Here is a 6213-nt window from a genome sequence, read left to right as displayed (position 1 = left end):
CTGACACACAGGAGCGTTCTGTAAATGTTTGTGGGAAGAATTTCAAGCGGAAACATGTTAGCAAAAGCCAGGTGACTGCCCGTCCTCCCAGCAGAGATACCTGAGGTGATTCTTGCTCTGCTTGGGAGGCTGTACTTCTCTCTCAGATTCTACAACTCATCTTGCTAGGCTGACTGTGGCAGAGGGCAGAGCAAAGAGAAGCGAGAGCAGCGCTGGCATTTAGCCAGTGGGCTAAGGCAGGGCTCGGAAATGAAAGGGCAGCATTGCCCCAGCAGGCATGTCTCAGCTTCCTGGTAATGAGAGGCGCTCTCCTGGGATCCCTGGATACCCAGGAGAGGGAGAGGAGGTGGGGGAAGAAAGAAGGAACACGCTGATCAGCTCGGTTTTCCTCTGAGGCAGCAGGTGCAAGGTTAGAGCAGGGCACGGAGGGGATCCTGCCTACTCAGAGAAGACAGGCAGGAGCGGCCCAACACAGGGGCGGGGGGAAGATGTGCCTGGGGCCAGCCCTGCCCATAATGTTAAAAAAATGCTATACATCCTTTGCCCTTCAGTCTAGCTTGGTGTCCTGCCAGCCCCCCGTGAGTGGTGAGTGGAGAGGATGCAGCAGACTCCCACCCCCAGTGTGATCTCAGAGGAAAACTGCACTGATAGACCTACTCTTATGATGATGCCTAGGACTCCTACAGTGTTAAGCTCTGCTTTTGCATTTTTCAGAAAGAATATTATAATGAACCCTATATACCCACCACCTTTAAAAAATATATTTATTTATTTATTTTTGGCTGCGTCAGGTCTTGGTCGCGGCACGCGGGCTTAGTTGCCCCGCAGCATGTAGGATCCTAGTTCCCTGACCAGGGATCGAACCTGCATGCCCTGCACTGAAAGGCGGATTCTTAACCACTGGACCACCAGGGAAGTCGCCCCACCACCTTGATTTAATATTATTTTTCATTTTGCCATATTTGCTTCTTTTTAATGCAAATTACAGACATCATGGAATATGAAGCTTTAAAAAATAAGGACATTTCCTCACATAACCATAATACCATTATCATACCTAACAAAATGAATACTCAGTCCATATTCATATTTCCCCAGTTGTGTCAAGAATGAATTTGTGTGGTTGGTTTGTTGGCATCGAAGCTTTTTAAATAGTGTTCCCACTAGCCTCAGGCTTCTGCACAAATATCTCAGAGACCAGCAAGGGTGAGGCTGAGGGGGAAGGAGGCCTCTGCCCCTGCTTCAGCCAGAGCAGGTTTTATTATTAGGAACAAAAAGAGTTTGCTGTTGAGAAAAAAAAAAGAAAAAGATTTGAAAATCATTTCCACAAGGCATTACTTCTTTCATATTTTTAAGGAAAATGTCTGGTGCTGTAACCACCTTAAATCAAGGGGATAAGTTTCTAGTGGTGGGATAGTGGGAACCCAGGGTGGGGGGCAGGGGGAGTTGGCAGAGAGTCCAGTAGCTATAAAAGGAGAGATTTTATTCCCACTGGGCATGAACCTGGACTCACAGAGCAGACCTTGTCAGTACCTGGAGTACTTTGGGTCCACTTGGTAGTTTCTCCCCGGGGTACTAACACATCTACCACTTTGCCCTTTCCCTTTTTAGATCTCACTCTATGAATCTCACCTAGTTCTTGCTCATTCGTAGGGCAACTTGGAACACTCCGAGGCCAAAGAAATTTGAAACCCTCCCCTGCTCAGTTTCTACTTTTGGCTTTCTTAGGTACTCTCTAAAGAACCTGATCTGGGAGGAATGGTCTTCCAAAATTCTAATCGTTACAGTTTGGCATTCCGGAAGCAAGATAAATACAAAGTATCAACAACACAGACCTAACAGTTGCAAAGCCAGAGGTATTGAATCACAGATGCAACACAAAAGCAATCTGACCCAGCAAGGGGCTGCAGCTATTGTTATAGCAGTCTAAAGAAGACAAGCCCAGATAATGAATAGTCAGAGATTCCATGAAATGCTGATTTTTTCAGGGAACCTCAATAATCACAGCTTTCAACAACAAACAACTCAAGATCTTTCTCCTCCTTCAGGACATATGCCCAGGTTAACCTGCCAAAATACTCAATTCGCTTTTGAGATTCTTGGAGTTATATTTCAAATGATGATATTTTTCTATCGGGTCATTCCTGTTTTACTGCAGAATTGTAAGCTCCATAAAGATGATGACAATGTCAATTTTATATATATATATATATATATACACACACACACACACGCATCAATGAACACATGTTTATCCACTAATATGTAGATTATACGCAAACAGTTTGGGCAGAGGGAAAATTTGGGAATATTTGAATTGAGTCATCTTTTCCCAACACCAATATTTTTGTAATTTCTCAGTAAGGGCTTAAAAAACTCTAGTTTGCCTTTTATTTTTTTAATTTTTTGGCCATGCTTCACGGCTTTGGGGATCTTAGTTCCCCGACCAGGTATTGAACCCAGGCCCTGGCAGTGAAAGTGCCGAGTCCTAACCACTGGACCGCCAAGGAATTCCCAACCCTAGCTTGCCTTTGAATCTAACTAATATCTATGAATATCTACAAAATACCTAGTTCTTTTCGGATACGAGATATGCTTGAACTACGGCCCCTCCCCTGGGATGTTTGTGATTTAGTCGGTGACACGAACCTGCCCACAAGAAAGATTAAGTCACATAAGCGAGTATATACACTCTTGCCTCTTTCTATTCAAACATGGCCCTGCCTTCAAAGTCCAAATCATATCTTCCCCTCACACTAAACAGTCATCATTCATTCCGATACTCAACTAGCCTTTACTGAGGACCTACTGAGTGTCAAGTGCAGTCAGTACCCAGGAACCAGAGATACCACAATGAATGAGACAGCCAAGGCTCTGACTCTAGCACTTAAACAATCTTGAAAAGTTACTTAAATAACATAAATGTTACATATGTAGGTATGCTCTCTGCTAACAGAACAGCAAGCTCCTGAAAGATAGTGGCCATATCTTACATTCTTTTGTCTTCCCCTCACCAGCTCAAATCTGGACATGGAACTTATTGACTGAAGTTTGAAAGGCTGGGTTGTATGAAATTTTCAGTAAACATGAAAAGCTATAAATTGGTAGTAAAATCTTAACACAGGGAAATCTTAAAACACTGAGAACTCTTGCCTTCCCTTTGAAACTCATCTCAAATGTCACCTTCTCCAGGATGCCTTCCCTCACTTACCCAGGCAGGCTTAGTCCCTCTCTCCTCTCTGAGTCCATACGACTTGGTGAAGACTGCCACAGATTAAAATATAGCATGGTTACTGTAATGATTAGTTTACATAAGTTTCCCCCAAGACAACCAGCTGGGGGTTTAAGGCAAGGGGTGGGGGGTCCCTTAGCCTGCCCAGGGAGACAGCTTTTCCCTGTTTCTTGGATGGAGGGTTAGTAGAGGATACATATGCCCAGCAGGCTTTTTTTTTCTGATAGGATGGCAGACATGCAAATAAACATTTGCATAATTACCACTCCTTGTAAATATATGACAGTCTACCCTACTCTCTTTTTCCTGAGAATGTAAGAATAAAGTGTTCTGGGAGGAGGAGAAAGGGAAAGGTAGCAGTCAAAGGGCACTAACTTTCAGTTATATAAGATGAATAAGTCCTGGAGATCCACTGGGTAGCACAGTGCCTGTAGTAAATGATGCTGTACTGTGTACTTAAACATTTGCTAAAAGGGTAGATTTTGTGTTGTGTTCTTTTTTTTTTTTTTTAAATTATTTATTTATTTATTTATTTATGGCTGTGTTGGGTCTTTGTTTCTGTGCGAGGGCTTTTTCTCCAGCTGCGGCAAGCGGGGCCCACTCTTCATCGCGGTGCGCGGGCCTCTCACTATTGCGGCCTCTCTTGCTGCGGAGCACAGGCTCCAGACGCGCAGGCTCAGTAGTTGTGGCTCACGGGCCTAGTTGCTCCGCGGCATGTGGGATCTTCCCAGACCAGGGCTCGAACCCGTGTCCCCTGCATTGGCAGGTAGATTCTCAACCACTGCGCCACCAAGGAAGCCCTGTGTTGTGTTCTTAAAATACACACACAAACAAATAATAATAAATAAAAAGGGTGGGAGGAAACTTTTGGAAGAGAGGGGCATGGCATAGAATGTACTGATGGTTTCATGGTTTCAACGAGTTATCTCCGAACTCATTAAGTTGTGTACTTAAATATGTACAGCCTTTTGTATGTCAATTATATCTTAATTTAAAAAAATTTTTTTTTAAAGAATAAAGAGTTCTAGGCCTTTGTGAGGGGGAGATGGTCTAACCAGAGACTGCAGATTTGGAGGTTGGACTCACCCACCAGAATGAGACCAGGAGACTTGGGAGAGGGTTCACTCAGCATTGTCCAAAATGAGGAAGAGAGTAACATTCGGAATGTTGGCTGTCAGGAGAAGGGGGCAACATCTCAAAAGAATCCACTAGTAAGGGCCAGGGAAAAATTTCATCTGAGAAGGTAGGCACTGAGAAAGAGGAGTCTGGCAGCCACAGACAGTGGTTTAGCTGACAGGCCCAGTGAAGGGGAGGCTATGGCTGTGAGCTGAGGGTGGCATCTAATCTCAGGAGCTGGCAGTCAGAGACGAGACAGTGCCCAGAAGAAACAAAGCAAGACCCTGATTCCAGGAACTTCATTACCAGACAATTAACCCAGGCAGGAATTCAACCGTGAGGGACAAGGAGGGCCGCAGACACTGCAATTGGAGAGGATAGCACTATGTTACAGGGGGTTTAGAGTGCAGCCTTGGAGTCGCATGGACAGGGCAGTCATTTACTAAACTTTCTAGGTCCCAATCTGCATCTGATAAGGTGAGGCTATTGGATGAGGCTATTGAAAGGAATAAATAAAATTATGCACAAAGAGGGCTTAGGACAGTGCCTGGAGCATAGCAGGGGCTAAAATAGTAATTGCAATAGTAATGGTAATTGTGAAGGCTCACAGGAGTTAGTAGTGTAATAGTAGAGTAATAGTAGTAGCGGTGGTACTGGTAATAATAATGAGAAACTAGTTAAGGGTCTCATTGCTGGAATTGAGAGAGCTGTGAATTGGCATTGAACTTGAAGTCAGGACACCAGATTCTAATCCTATTTTTGTAGAATGTTAGATATGTGACCTTCTTCAAGTCAATCAACCTCTCTGATCCTCAGTTTCCTCTGCTGTCAAATGGAGGTGTTGACACTGGTTGTGCCCTCCTCCCAGAGTTCCTGTGAGGATTTCATCAGACCCCGGATCTGCCACCACCAACACAGCCCCTGCACCTAATAGAGGCTAGTAGATGAATGTGGCCTGAATCTGATGGTTAGGACTCACCAACCCTGACCTGAGGCTGAATCGAATGCTCTCACCTTTCCTTGCCTGAGAAGGTCCAGGGTTTGGGGCAGGTTGCATTTGCCAGTGTTTAAGTGGTTTCAGATGAGGGACTGTGGTTTGGGGCTGGGGTGGGGGTCAGAGAATTAGGCAGGTCACCGTTTTCCCCTTGGTCATAAGCCACCTCCAAATGATCCTGGCTGTGACCATTAGAAAGCTTAAACTCACTCTTGAAACCAGTATTTGAGTTAAAAGGCATTTGTGGTTGTTTCTTTGACTTCCATGGCCATTTAGGTTTTAAATTCATTCATACATGTTGGTTTGTGAGGAAGTCTGGAGTAGATGATGATCCGGGTTTCTGATTTTAACCTAAAGCCAAATTTCTGGGCTTTTTTGTAGCATACCCAGCTAACTGGAAAATTTGAAAGTAAATACATTTTGAAGAGGAAAAAAAAAGGTAGAAGTCCCTGATACTCTCTGATGAGGCCTTTGCAACCTGCAAATGGTGTCATTGTTTTGTTGCCTATAAAAGAACTGGACAGAAAGTTCTATTTTCATTTTCTTCCAAACTATTTATGTGACTAGGAAGGTGATAGTGGGTCTCTAAGAATATTTTCTTAACTGTCTTGGTGCCTCCCTTTGAAAAACAAAGCCAAATTATCCACATAGAGCATGCAGTGAGGTGGCTCTGAGTAAGGCCCAGCAGTGTTTGCTTTCTGCAGATATCTGAAGTGGGAGTCATGGAGACCAGGTTTATCTGATGGCCTCGTATCTATCCCCCAGGACTTAGGGTAGCCATCACATGGATATTGGAGTAAAGGCCACGAATGCACTTATTACACTGTATTCATCTTTTCTGGTGGATCTGGTGTCTGAGTTGAAAGAGTTC

The sequence above is a fragment of the Eubalaena glacialis genome, chromosome 3 (genome assembly GCF_028564815.1).
Source record: "Eubalaena glacialis isolate mEubGla1 chromosome 3, mEubGla1.1.hap2.+ XY, whole genome shotgun sequence".
Lineage (NCBI taxonomy): Eukaryota > Metazoa > Chordata > Mammalia > Artiodactyla > Balaenidae > Eubalaena > Eubalaena glacialis.
This window is presented reverse-complemented; position numbering follows the sequence as displayed.